Source organism: Eleutherodactylus coqui, chromosome 2, assembly GCF_035609145.1.
Source record: "Eleutherodactylus coqui strain aEleCoq1 chromosome 2, aEleCoq1.hap1, whole genome shotgun sequence".
NCBI lineage: Eukaryota > Metazoa > Chordata > Amphibia > Anura > Eleutherodactylidae > Eleutherodactylus > Eleutherodactylus coqui.
In genome coordinates this window covers 54,860,623-54,875,636 of record NC_089838.1, presented here as the reverse complement: position 1 = coordinate 54,875,636, position 15,014 = coordinate 54,860,623, and the positions used below count along the sequence as shown (strand labels likewise).

At 52.2% G+C, this 15,014-nt stretch overlaps 1 long non-coding RNA gene across 1 annotated transcript in view; it reads left to right on the top strand.

Moving 5' to 3' along the window:
• The window catches only part of LOC136610561 (uncharacterized), a 91,333-nt gene that overhangs the window by 24,801 nt on the left and 51,518 nt on the right, over positions 1 to 15,014 (top strand). The window contains exon 2 of the long non-coding RNA XR_010790105.1: positions 3,239 to 3,360. This is a non-coding gene — a long non-coding RNA (uncharacterized lncRNA). The remainder of the gene's footprint in view (positions 1 to 3,238; positions 3,361 to 15,014) is intronic.

Below are 15,014 nucleotides of genomic sequence, written 5' to 3'. Positions count from 1 at the left end.
ACACTCCCCGCATATAACCATACCACGGTTCGAAAAGTGTCATAATAGAGCCTTAAAGGGGTTCTGTCATTAAAAACAAAAAAATATATACTTACCTCTTGCTCCCCAGGCAGCCTGCTTACCTCTTCTTCTTATCCCAAATCTTCTCCTGGAGCCGCTTGTCACTTCGGTCACGTGACCTCCAGCAACCCGATTTTCCTCCATCCGGTCAAAAAGCGTACATTGCGCTACCTTCCACTTCCTTCACTAGTGACGTATGCATACATTGCCTTGTCAGGAAGCGCGGAATGAAAGCAGCCGTGCGAGACAATGGCGCGACTGTGCACGTGTGAACCCGGCACACGACTGCGCATGCAGCTATCCTGGAGATAGCTATAGTCTATGGAATATACACGGGCTTTAGCCTTGGCAGTCGTCGTCTTTAAAATCTATGTATAGCTACCTCCCATGCTGTCCATTGGTTTCTACAGTAACATTGCAGCGCCCTCTATTGGTTTTACAGAAACGTGCTGCACCTATGCTCCCTTTAATAAATGATCCCCAGATAGGGGACGTATCAGATGCAACACGCTCAGGCAGCACTCCGGGTGCACCCACAATGCACTGAGGGAGCTGGAAGACCTTTGCATAGCCCCACCCAACGCTTTCTCAACCGCGCCCTCCCCCCTCCCCCTCACATCCTCCTCAGTCCTTCCTCTTGCACCATGCTCACGCATCCTAGGCTTGCAGAGCCTGCAGGACTCGTCACCTCCCTACGCAGGATGGTTAAGCAGACGATGACACTAGAAGCAAGCACTAGTTTGCCTCTGAAGGTGCGTCCGTCGGTCGTTTTTCAGAGATCTCTTTTGGTGGACGCATTTCGAGTGGGGACGGACGGAAACTTTTTCCCAAAAAAAGGAAAATTGGCTTCGAGCCCATAGGGCTTTATTGGCTTCCCCTGGGCTGGCATTAGTAGACCCTAGTAAGAATAAGAATAGATCAGCATGGTCATCTGAAGAAGTTAAAATGTACAGCAGGCCTTTTTCTTTTCCCGCCATACATAAATAAATTCATCCATCCATCCATAACTATAGATTATATGGAGAAATAAATCTTGCTATTTGTATAGTGATAGATAGATAGAGTGAGTAGATTATAGACATACATTATATCCAGATGATAGATTTTAGATTATTTATATCTGTGTAGATTTTATCATCTATATTAATTATATAATAGATCTATGGATTATCTATCTATCAATCAATAGATCTATTATATAATCAACATACATTATAGAATCTACATATATACATAATACAGCTTTATGTGTTTGTGTATGTATGTAGATATATAAATATATGTATATATCATCTAAAATCTATCTTTAATCTATATGCACAAAATCTATAATTCAGATATAATCTATATCTATAATCTACATAATTAATAAATAAATAGATTCATTCATTCATACTCATTCATTCATTCATTCATACATACATACATACATACATACACACTGTATGCAAATGAGCCAGGTGTCTGGCAGGCTGATGTCACTGCATTGTGATGTCATCAATTTAGAAGTATAAATACCGGACTTGGCAGCCATGTTAGTCAGTCTCCGCTGCAGCTCGGAGACGGGAGGTGGGGGAACCCCTATCTCCTCCGAGAAGCCACAGAACTGGACCCTTTTTATTTTTAGCAGAGTGCATTTTTAATGCAGCACACAAGGGGGAGACAGCGGCCTACCAAAATCTACTGGGTCATATGACGCGGCTGGCGGTGGACGGGGAAGCGGTTTTTACTCTATCTTCCGCTGTGCTACAGCGGAAGATAGCGTGACGGACAGCTTCCATTGACTAGAATGGAGGCCGGCCACGCGTACACCCGCGGCAAATAAAGCATACCGCGGGTGAGGTCGGGTGATTTCACGGTGCGGAATTCCGCGATGGAATTCCGCACCGTGAGCATTGAGCTATTAGGTTCAATAGAACCTAATAGCTGCGGGCAACGCAGCAGATTTACGCAGCGTAAATCCCTCCGTGGAAAGGAGCCCTAACTTAAGCCAGCAGAAGGCGCCATAGTATTAGGCAGAAAAAGAAAAGCCCCTAGGCAACCCCGAATCCAAAATTGGATTGCAGAGGGTTAAAGAGGCCCTGTCCTTTTTAGAACGACGGGGGTAAAATCATACGTTCTGATCAGCCCAGCCCCTGAAACATTGGCACTTTGCGATAAATAAGTGGGTTTTGTGTTGCAGTTTGGGTACCCAGTCTCTAAAAGGTTCGCCATCACTGATATAGAGGAAGCCCCGACATGTTGGATACACATGGGAGTGCAGCGCCAAAAACACATGGAACCGTAGTGAGAGGAAAAACAGTGTGAAAATGGCCTTATAAAGATATATGTTTACATTTAGGCCTCATGTCCACGGGGAAAATCAGATCCGCTGCAGATTCTCCATGTAGAATCTGCAGCGGGTCCCTCCTGCCCCGCGGACATGAGCGCTGAAAATAGAAATTTAAAAGCATTTACCTATCCGTAGCGTGCGGGGAAGGTCAGCTGTTCCTCACGGCCGGATCTTCATTTTCGGCCGGCGGATGAATTCCTGACGCCGGCGGCACGTCGCCGGCACGTCGTCGACGTGCCGCGCGCATGCGCCGGGCACATCTGCCGAGCCGAAGCAAGGGAGATGCGGCCGTGAGGAAGAGCAGAGCTTCGCGGCCCGCTACGGGTGAGTAAATGCTTTTAATTCCTATTTTAGGTCTCCCGCGGATCCGGACGGCTTCCATAGGCTTCAATAGAAGCCCGCGGGAGCCGACCCCGCGGGAGACCCGCATGAAAATGGAGCATGGTCCAGATTTTTTCATGCTCCATTTTTTTAAAAATCTCTTTTATTGACGATCCGCGGGTATTTATCTACCCGCGGGTGGTCAATGCATCCCTATGGGGTGCGGATCCGCGCGCGGGAGATCCGCTGCGGATTTTAAATCACATTTTGCCCGTGGACATGAGCCCTTAGGCTGGATTTCGACGGGTTTACGCATATTTGCACAGACAAAGAAATAACACGCAACGATTATCTCAGCTAGTGAAATAGACAATTAGTATAATATGCGTTCTTTCCCTATGAGAATGTGCGAGAAAATATAGTATGCTGCATATTTTTTTGTGCGATCGAAATGCACATGGAAAATACGCGCCTGTGAACAAACCCATTGAAATCAATCATTTCTATTTTCTGTGACTTTCGTAGGTGCAACTGCCCCAGAACAAATGGAATCCTGTCCCCTTCACCAGCAGTTTACACTCTGTGCCAGTGCGCGGAAGTTTGGAAATAGCTACGGGATGACAGGCGACGCCCGATCTTCCCTGCAGGTACTGTCACTACATGATAGGGCAGGTTTTATCTTTTCCCGAGCGCACAAATAACGGCCGGGAAAAGAAGTGGTAAAAACAAAACCGCAGAAATTCCACATTGCAAGAGGGCAGTGTTTCAATACACATTCCTGCTCTGAACAGAGCGGGAATTAAAAAAAAAAATCAAACTGCGCATGTCCGTGATGTGAGATTAGTGGGCATGCACAATGCTATACTTACCACATACGCGGCCTCTGCCGTCTATCTGCCGGCAGAGAGTATTGGTTGCAATTTGTAAAACACCGCAGGAGACCCAGAGTGTGTTACGTATATGCCCGTGGACATGAGCCCTAAGGCTGCTTTCACACAGGCGTCTGGTAAAATGCTGCATTTTAAAGCGTTTTCAAACGCCATTTTCAAACGTGTTCAACAGCGTTGTGTAACGCACTCCATCATTACAATGGGTGATGAGGGGCGTTAAAAAGGGCTGAAACAAACTAAAATAGAGAGGCCTTAGTGACAAAGTCTGCTTGCTCCTTAACCCCTTATTGACCGCCCTATAGTGTTTTTGATCCCTAAGGCCGTAAAAACATGCTCACTCTGAGGATTAAAGCCCTGGGGGCTGTGGGCATGACAGCTCCTTGTTGAAAGCTGCCGCAGTGACCCTCAGTCACGCTATTTCCGTTATCCAAGTAAACAGTTAAAAAATAAAAAATTTCATCTTTCCTCATATCCGTGAGTGGAGATGAAATTACATACCTTAAAGCCCCCGGATTTATCCGCGGACCTTACCCCAGATTGCCGGGGTAATTTAAAATCTCCCTGTTGCTGGCTAGCAAACGTAGCTGAAAGCCTGGAGATTTCACGATGGGCCGCGGTCCCTGGTTACGTGTAAAAATAAAAAAGTTAATGTTTCATCTCCCGTCATGGATCCAATCAGTGAGGGGAGATGAAAATATTTCCCTAAAGCCTCCGGCAATGTCCCCGACGGGATCTTTATCCTTCATTACATGATCAACCATTATCCAAATGATAATGGTGATCACGTAAAAGTTGAAGTTTAATCTCCCCTCTCCGTTGCGATTGGTGAGAGCAGATGAAACGTCTTACCTGAGGCCTCCGCATTTGAACACAGACACAACCCTGCTCCTCGGACCTTCGCCGTCTTCTGCGCATACACCTGCCTGCAAAATACCGGAAACATGCGTAGGAGCCGGGGAGGGTCCAGGAAACTTAAAATCTTCCTGCTCCCGACTACTAAAGGTAACCGAGAGCCTGGAGCAGTGACCGGCAGCCTTGTTCAGCGGTCCCCGGTCATGTGATAAAAAGGTAGCAATCTACCTTACGCCAGTCTCACACGACCTAATAAAAAATTGCGGATTCGCACGCATTTGATCCGTGCTAATACACGGATCAATCAAATGCATTGGATTACACATTTCCGCTCACATTAGCGGGTCGGAATTAAGTAATCCACTCGTAGGAAACAGAACGCAGCATGTTCTATTTTACCGCAGATATCCACAACATAGAGGCCATTGTGCTTCATGGTCACGGATATACCCACAGCCCATACGTTACTACATTGTGTACGGGCAGTGGGTACCCGCGTCATCGCTAAGCGTCGCCAGCTAAATACAATATCAAATGGAGGAAATTATGACAAGACACTGGGGAGACATGTAGCTGGGGGTGTGCTGCTCATTGACAGACTATACAGGGGCCAGCAGTGCAGTGCCCACCTATTACCCCCAGGGCTGATAATGGCGTCTGTGTGACAGGACAGGGGAGACATGTAGCTGGGGGTGTGCTGCTCAGTGACAGACTATACAGGGAGCTGGTGTAGCAGTGCTGTGCCCACCTATTACCCTGGGGCTGATAATGGTGGCTGTGTGACAGGACAGCAGGGAGACATGTAGCTGGGGGTGTACTGCTCAGTGAAGGACTATACAGGGACCAGCAGTGCGGTGCGCACCTATTACCCCAGGGCTCATAATGGCGGCTGTGTGACAGGACAGCAGGGAGACATGTAGCTGGGGGTGTGCTGCTCAGTGAAAGACTGTACAGGGACCAGCAGTGGTAATAGTGACCCCCCAGCAGTAAGTGACCCCCCCAGCGGTAATAGTGACCCCCACAGCAGTAATAATGACCCGCCCCAGCAGTAGTAGTGAACCCTACCCCCAGCGCTACTAGTGATCCCCCCCCAGCAGTAATAGTGACCCCCCCCCCCCAGCAAGGCCCAGTGCGGGGAGATGAAATAACGAACCTAAGGCGCTGGATTTATCGGTGGACCTCACCACGGCTTTTGAGCACTCGCCCGCCGCCAAGATGGCGGACGTATGTGCAAAAGCCGCAGATTGCTAGGGGATTGTAAAATCTCCTGGCTACTAAACATAGCCAAGAGCCTGGAGATTTCACAGGGTGCCGCAGTACGCGGCCTCTGGTCACGTGATCGCCGTTTTCCACTTGAACCCGGAGATCACGGAAAAGTAAAAAAAGTTAAAGTTTCACCTCCAATCACAGATCCGATCCATGAGGGGAGGGGAAATTACTTACCTAAGGCCTCTGGCGATGTCCCACGACAGGATGTTTTCCCGCGGACCTTTCCTCAATTTTGGCGCATGTGCCCATCAGCAAGATGGTGGACGCAAGCGCAGAAGCTGCAGTGGGCCTGGTAAATTTAAAGTCTCCTTGCTACTAAAGGTAGCCGAGAGCCTGGAGCAGTGACTGAGGGCCGCAGTGAGCGGTCCCCGGTCATGTGATCGCCGTTATCCGATGGATAATGGCGATTACGTAAAAGTTAAGACACAGTTGAAGTTTGATAAGCCTTTCGGTTTGGCCCTGTTGTGCATACGGTCATAATATTAGGGCAACAATGGGTAGGTTTCTTAACATGGGACAAAGGGGGATCCATTTTGGGGTGAAAGTCTTCATTCCTATGTACACTGTACAAAAAATGCTTTTAAAATGACACAATTGCCAAAAAAATTAAAATTGTAATTTTTTCCTTCTGCTTTGCTCAGACTCATTCAAATACTGTGGGTCAAAATACGCAGCACAGCCCTAGAGGAATTCGTTAAGGGGTCTAGTTTTTTAAACAGGGTCATTTGTGGGGGTTCTCCAAAGCCGCTCAAGGGCTCCACAAGTGGGCAATGGGGCCTAAAACACTTTCATGCAAAATAACTGTTCACAAAGCCACCGGCTGCTCCTTTCGGTTTGGGCCCCATTGTGCATACGGACACAAGATTAGAGCCACAATGGGTATATCTCTGAACATGGGACATACGGGGGGTCTTCATTTTGGGGTGTCAATCCTCATCTTCATGTGCACTATAGAAAAAAATCCCATCATTAAAATTAAAATGACATATATTAGGCTCAGGTAGTTAACCATGTGCTGCATGATTAACGCTATAAATAAACCTCAAAATTCTATGGCAGAATTGATGCGTTTTCTCTCCCTGCGATCATAAAAAAAGATGTGATACAGGCGAGCATGGAGGCTCTAGTACCCTGTTGTCCCACCTCTAGCTTGGATACAAGATGTGATACAGGCGAGCATGGAGGCTCTAGTACTATGATGTACCGCCTCTAGCTTGGATACAAGATGTGATATGGGGGGCAATTGAGGCATACAGGTTCCATATGGTATTATGTGTCCACATTTGCTGTGACTGAGCCTCTAGATCATACAAACTTCTAGGCTGTGGGAGTTGCCGTCCTAAATGCGCAGACCGATGCCAGCGGCCGGCGAGTGACGTTTCTGTGCGGGGCTCTGCGATCCCCGCACAGAAATAGAGCATGCCGCGGTTTGTTTTCTAACGCAATCCTATGGCAGCTTCCATGGGTGGAAATTCTGCGGGAAATCCGGCAGCGGAATTTCCGCCCGTGTGCACGGGGCCTAAGGCTGCTCTAAGACGTGCGTTCAGAAAACACAGCTTAAAATCGTGGGTTTTTTACCTCAATTTTGAGCAGCACTTTTGAACGCATGGTAAAGCGGTTTTAATGCACCCCACAATTGTGATGAGTGGGGAGGTGTGCAGCAGGCTTCTGGCTTAGTCTGTGAGGGGCCTATGATGTGGATTATAAGCGGTGTCCTATCTCCTTAAGGTGAGCACCCAAAAAGTGTGTGGAGACACCTAGTGTGTAAGTGAGTCAGGGAATGGTGTGGTCTCTCCATCTTTCTTATATACATTCCTATGTGGGGTTACACGAGGTGTGTGGTGATGGTACGGTTATATAAGGGGAGTGTGGTGGTGTTATGGTTACGCGGGAAGTGGGTTTTCATGAGGGAAATGTGGCGACGGTGGGGTTACATGCAGGGAGTGTGGTGACGGTACGGTTACATGCAGGGAGTGTGGAGACGGTGGGGTTACATGCAGGGAGTGTGGAGACGGTGGGGTTACATGCAGAGAGTGAGAGGCGCCGGAATAGTAGCCCCCGGGGATATATATGGAGGCAGCCCATGACAGGGTTAACGGGGAGGCCAGGGTTAATGGAAGGGTGAAGAGGGGGGGGGGTGTGTAGTAGAGGGGGAAGTTAGAGAGAAAGTGCGGGAACAGCAGGGGGAGGAGCATCCCTAGGCGGCAACGGAGGAAGAAGAAGCAGAAGGAGAAGACGGAGGCCACGAGGAAGAAGAGGGAAGAGGTAGAGAAGACCCAAGACCCCAGGCAGAAGTCCCAAGACCCCAGACAGAAGTCCCAAGACCCCAGGCAGAAGTCCCAAGACCCCAGGCAGAAGTCCCAAGACCCCAGGCAGAAGTCCCAAGACCACAGACAGAAGTCCCAAGACCCCAGGCAGAAGTCCCAAGACCCCAGACAGGAGTCCCAAGACCGAAGTCTGCAGACCGAAGTCCCAAGACCTGTCCGTGAAGAGCCCGAAGGTGATCGTCAGGAAGCGCCCAGAAGAGGACTTACCGGACATGGAGGCCGCCATGGAGAAGATCCGGGCAGCGGTGGAGGAGCGGGGCATCGACTGGCTCATGAGGGTCCTGGATGTCGGGGCCCCGGGCCCATCGGAGGTGGAAGCGGCACCCGCACGGTCAGCAGCATCGGGGGGAGAGGCGTCCGGAGCCCCTGCAGCAACTGCGGTGAGAGAAAGGGGGCGAAGGACAGCCGCTGCGGGGAGCCGCACACCGGAGGCAGCAGCGGGAGCGCTGTCGGGGACTGCTAGCGGCCGGAGGGAGGAGGCAGGAGGGAGCAGGCAGACACCGGCAGCATCGGCGAGAGGGCCGAGTACTAGGAGGGCCCGCGCTCCGGCGCGTCTGAGCCCTGATCAGGCTCCACAGCGTCGGCGCCGCATAGAGAGTCCCTCACGGGCCCCTCCGGGCCGGCTCCCTGCACCATCCATGCCATCGGGGGAGCGCAGGCCCGGGAGAAATCTCGCCGGGCGGCACGGCGCAGCGTCCGGCACTAGGTCCCGTGCTGCCAGGGGGGCGGGGCCTAATACCGGGCTGTCGGCGGTGAACCGAGCTACAGCGTGGGGCCGCTCTGCAGGAGAGCCGGTGGTAGCAGAGCAGCCCCACAGTAACTTCCAGGGACAAGCTGAAGTGCGGCCCGTGAGAGCCAGGCCGAGCAGCAGGCAGGCGGCTGCGAATCCGGAGGTGCGTATGCAGCCAGAGGAGGACCCCGGTCGTCAGTTCGGACCACATTCGGACGAGGAATCGGATCCGCTGGAGGGAGGATCGGCGGCTGGTGGGACTACAGCCCCTACGCAGCCAGGTGAGCAAACACACGGGGACACTACATTACATGCAGTTAGCCGCGTTGCGCACGCGGGAGATAGTTTTGGGGGGTGGACAGGGGATGGGGGGGCGATGGCAGGCACACATGGCGCAGCGAGTGATTTTGGAGTTGTGGCGCAAGCAAGACGCAAGAGCAGGGCCGTCGCCAGTAGCTGCTTGGACGCTACCGTCCAATGTGTCGATCGCCGACGATAGCGCTAGGGGTGGTAGCACGGCGGGGGCGTCTGTAGGGCAGCAGGTAGCGCCCGTTACGGTAGGGGTCCAGACGGAGAAAGATGGGGAAGGGATTCGCTTGGATGACAGAGCAAAGGGGGAAGTTTATGTGTGTTTCGAGGGCCCCCTAGGTGCACACTTAAAGAAGGAGGTTAGAGAAAAGATTTGGCGCGACGAATACGTCGAGATCTTTTCCCTTCTCCCTTTGGAAAAATTCAATTTAGATAAAGGGAAAAGGACAAAATATAAGAAGGAAGAGGAGGAGAAACGTCGGTGGAGACTGATTCCACAGACGTTCTCCAACTGGATGCAAGCCTTCGCTATTCTGGCCAGCGTTATAGGTGAAAAGGCGCCGGAGAACTGCTCCGGCCTTTTTTGCTATCTCGATGCGATAGGTGAGGCGTACAGGGTGTACGGGGGCCAGACGTGGCTTAGGTACGACGAACAATTTCGTCAGCGGAAAGCGATCCGACCGTCTATTCGGTGGGATCAGAAAGATATTGGCCTATGGTTGCGGGTAATGGCCCCAGTTAGGTTTGGCCAGCCCTTTCAGGGGGGGGCCGGGACTAGCAGCTCGGCCAGTGGTTCCCAAGGGGGGGGGCAGGGAGGTCAGTCAGGGAGTCATAGGCTCGGATTGTGTTGGCAGTTTAACGACGGCCAATGCAAATTCGGGAACTCTTGCAGGTTCAAGCACGTCTGCTCCGTGTGTAACGGCACGTCACATGGAGCAGCAAAGTGCTTTAAAAAAGGAAAAGGAAAGGGTTTCGGGGCACCCGGAAAAAGGGATGACACCAGTGAAACTGGCAAAGATGGTGCCGTTTCTAAATAGGTACCCCGACCGAGATAAGGCTAGTTTACTGTTTGAGGGTTTTAGGGACGGTTTTAGGATTCCCGCCCCAGTTCATAGGGTTCCGGTCACAACCAAGAATTTGCCGTCAGCGATTCGGCAATCGGCTGTGGTGACCGAAAAATTGTTTAAGGAGGTTCAGTTAGGCCGCATGGCGGGACCGTTTCGTTCCCCGCCCGTGGCGGACCTGGTGGTCTCACCGCTGGGGGTTGTTCCTAAGAAGGAACCTAACAAGTTTCGACTCATACACCATCTGTCATACCCAAAGGGGGCGTCAGTAAATGACGGTATAGACCCGGAAATTTGTTCTGTGGTGTATACTTCATTTGACGCCGCAATAAAATGGGTCCGCAGGTATGGGCAGGGAGCGAAGCTGGCAAAGGTGGATATCGAGTCTGCGTTTAGGTTGCTCCCAGTTGCTCCCGAGAGCATTCGTTTGTTAGGGTGTTTTTGGGAGGGAAGTTATTTTGCGGATAGGTGCCTACCCATGGGCTGTTCCATTTCTTGCGCTTATTTTGAAGCGTTCAGTTCCTTTTTAGAATGGGTAGTTAGGGATTGCACGGGGATTAGGTCAGTGATCCATTATTTGGATGACTTCCTATGCATAGGGCCAGCAGGTTCGCCTATTTGTGCAACTTTGCTGGGGTCACTTCAATGGGTTTCCGGTCAATTCGGGGTGCCTTTGGCGCCTGGGAAGACAGAGGGGCCCACTACATGTTTAAAGTTCCTGGGCATTACCATTGACACGGTTGCAATGGAATGCAGATTGCCCGAGGAGAAGTTGACAGAGTTAAAGGCGGAGGTAAAAAGAGCAAGGGTTGTCACCAAGGTCACTTTGAGGGAGCTCCAATCGTTATTGGGCAAGCTTAATTTCGCTTGCCGAATAATGCCGATGGGGCGAATTTTCAGCAGAAGGCTAGCGTCAGCAACGGCGGGGGTTCGGTTACCCCACCATTTTATCCGGCTAGGTAAGGAACTCAAGAAAGATTTAGCAGTATGGGCGGCGTTTCTAGAGAACTACAACGGTCGGTCAGTAATGATGGAGGAAATGGTAAACAATTTTGATTGGGAATTGTTTACTGACGCCGCAGGGAGTTCGGGTTTTGGGATTTACTTCCAGGGCCAGTGGTGCGCGGCCGGATGGCCGAGCGATTGGTTCTCGTCAGGGTTGGTAAGGAACTTGGTGCTACTCGAGCTCTTCCCCATTATAGTGGCGGTGGAGATATGGGGCGAGCAATTTAGGAACAAGAGGGTACGCTTTCACTGCGACAACCTGGGGGTCGTGCAGGCGATAAATAAATTGTCTGCATCGTCCCCTCCAGTGGTGGCCTTACTGCGCCACCTGGTGCTGAAAGCGTTATCACTTAACGCTTGGATAGGTGCGGTACATGTGCCGGGGGTGAGCAATTCACTAGCGGATGCTCTTTCTCGTTGCCAGTGGGAGCGATTCCGACGTTTGGCCCCGGCAGCAGAGAAGGAAGGGGTGTCTTGCCCGAGACACATCTGGAGCGTGGTCAGCGAGCAGTGAGGCACTTGATAGGTACCTCACTGGCTCGGAGTACGTGGACGTCTTATAGGGCAGCCTGGTCGGAATGGGAGGAGTGGCTGCAGCAGTGGGGAATCGTGCGTTCAGACGAGGACAGGGTAGGGGCGTTGTTAGGATGGTTGGGGAAAAGTTCTGAGACAGGGTTGTCAGTCGCCAGAGTTAACAAATTTATGGGAGGAGTGGCGTTTGGTGCTAAGTTGCGGGGTTTGACTGATGTTACAAAGAATTTTGTAGTCAGACAGGCACTAAAGGGGTTTAGAAGGGGGCGGGGGGGGTCAGATATGCGTCGGCCAATCTCGTTCGACTTGTTGAAGAGATTGGGGGGCGCATTGGGGGAGATATGCGGGGAAGGGTTTGAATACTCGCTTTTTAAGTTGGCTTTTTCATTAGCTTTCTTTGGAGCTCTTCGGCTGGGGGAACTGGTTTCCCCCAGCAAAAAGAAAGGGGGGGGTTTACAAAGCGAGGATACCAAGGTTATAAAAGGGCGGTTGGAATTAGTCATCCGTCGTTCTAAGATGGATCAGGAGGGTAGAGGTCGGAGAGTGTCGCTAGGACAAGTGCGGGGAGAGTCCATGTGCCCAGTTAAATGTTGGGAGGACTACAGTTTGTTAGCAGGAGTCAGGGTGGGGCCTCTTCTGCAGCACCGAGATGGTCGTTTTTTGTCAAGGTTCCAGTTCGAGGCGGTGTTAAGAAGAGCGATAGATACGCTGGGGTTAGACAGCTCTAATTTCGGGACACATTCTTTTAGAATAGGCGCGGCAACGGAGGCAGCAGAGAGGGGACTGGATAGTCAGGCGGTGATGGGCATCGGTCGGTGGAAGTCGGGACGGTTTAAACGTTATATCAGGCCGCACTTGCTTTAAGCGGGGGGGGGGGGTACGTTTTGCGGCGGGGTTAATTACGACTAGTTGTTTTTTCTTTTGTTACAGATCATCGAGCCGCGTTGGTGTGGATAATGGGCCACTCTTTTGTGTATTGGGGGGGGGAGAGGGCTAAGATCAGGCCTAACGGTAGACAGTTAAGGCTGAGTAGAGAGACGGCGGTAATTCGATGGATCGGAGTGCGGGGCATGGCCTGGTTCCGGGTGTTACAGGACGTTCAGCGCTTAGTCTCCCTAGACAGGCCGCCTAACATCCTCGTACTGCACGTCGGGGGCAACGATTTGGGGCAGAGACCCTTTAGGGACCTAGGTAGGGACATCCGGTACGATATGCTTCGTATGATGCAGATGTACCGGGGCTTGATCGTGGTCTGGTCAGAGATGGTCCCTCGCAAGGTGTGGCGCAACGCGCGCTCAGTGCGGGGGATAGACAAGGCCAGGATCAAGGTTAACCGGGAGGTTTCACGCTTCGTTGCGCGTAATGGAGGAGTGGCCGTTCGGCACATAGATCTTGAGAAGGGAGTAGGAAACTATTGGAGGAGCGATGGCGTGCATCTCAACGAGATTGGGACGGATCTGTGGTTAGAGGGGGTTCAGGAGGGAATAGAACGCGCGTTAGTTCTGTGGGGTGCTGCGCAGGCATGAGGTGGTCATGCCATGCTGGCGGTGGCGTTCGGAAGGGGGGGGGGGGGAGTTCTTGGAGCCAGCTGATGTGCGGGGCGGGGGGGGGGAACGGGGGCTGATGGCTACCTCCCCCCCCCCCTCCCCCTTTTTGGTATAGTGTGTGTGGTCAGCCTGTCGCCTCCCGGCTCTGTCAGGCCGTAGTCCCTGCAGAGAAACGTGGCTAGCCGAGGAACGGCTCGCGCCTCTCTGAGTCGGGAGGAGGAGGGCGACTAGGGGCAACCGGTTGTGTGTTGCCTCCCGAGTCGGCTGTCTTGCGACGGGAGGGTTTTAGCGGGAAGGATTTCAGTCTCCCGAGTCGGATAGAGGGAGAGAGCGGCGGGAGGCAGGACGGAAATCCTTTTCCCTGTTGGGGAGGCGACAGAGGGGGTTGGAGGCTCCGGGGACTTCCCCCTTTTCAGTGGGTTGTTTTATTTGATGTTTTTATCAATTGTTAATAAGAATTTTAATAAATGGCCGCTGTGGCCAAAAATTTATCCAAGCTAGAAGTTGCAGCGTTTTAATTGAAGAAAGGGGGAGGTTTGGGTTAGGTCACAGAGGTCACATCCGATATACCCGCGTCAAGAGGCGCCGGAATAGTAGCCCCCGGGGATATATATGGAGGCAGCCCATGACAGGGTTAACGGGGAGGCCAGGGTTAATGGAAGGGTGAAGAGGGGGGGGGGTGTGTAGTAGAGGGGGAAGTTAGAGAGAAAGTGCGGGAACAGCAGGGGGAGGAGCATCCCTAGGCGGCAACGGAGGAAGAAGAAGCAGAAGGAGAAGACGGAGGCCACGAGGAAGTCCCACCCACCCGCCCTTACTTTAGCATATAGGGGGCAGTTTAGTTAGTAGAAAGGGTCGTAGAGGTATCGTAACATTGTCATAGCGGCGTTCGGAAGGGGGGGGGGGGGGAGTTCTTGGAGCCAGCTGATGTGCGGGGCGGGGGGGGGGGAACGGGGGCTGATGGCTACCTCCCCCCCCCCCTCCCCCTTTTTGGTATAGTGTGTGTGGTCAGCCTGTCGCCTCCCGGCTCTGTCAGGCCGTAGTCCCTGCAGAGAAACGTGGCTAGCCGAGGAACGGCTCGCGCCTCTCTGAGTCGGGAGGAGGAGGGCGACTAGGGGCAACCGGTTGTGTGTTGCCTCCCGAGTCGGCTGTCTTGCGACGGGAGGGTTTTAGCGGGAAGGATTTCAGTCTCCCGAGTCGGATAGAGGGAGAGAGCGGCGGGAGGCAGGACGGAAATCCTTTTCCCTGTTGGGGAGGCGACAGAGGGGGTTGGAGGCTCCGGGGACTTCCCCCTTTTCAGTGGGTTGTTTTATTTGATGTTTTTATCAATTGTTAATAAGAATTTTAATAAATGGCCGCTGTGGCCAAAAATTTATCCAAGCTAGAAGTTGCAGCGTTTTAATTGAAGAAAGGGGGAGGTTTGGGTTAGGTCACAGAGGTCACATCCGATATACCCGCGTCATGGTGACGGTGGGGTTACATGCAGGGAGAGTGGTGATGGAGGGGTTACATGAGGGGAGAGTGGTGACGGCGCGGTTACGTGCAGGGAGAGTGGTGACGGCGCGGTTACGTGCAGGGAGTGTGGTGGCAGCGCTTACGTGCAGGGAGTGTGGTGGCGGCGCAGTTACGTGCAGGGAGTGTGGTGGCGGCACGGTAACATGAGGGAATTGTGGTGACGGTGCCGTTACGTGCGGGGAGTGTGGTGACGGTGCGGTTATGTGCTGGGAGTGTGGTGGCGGTACGGTTACATGAGGAAGGTGTGGTGATGGTACGGTTACGT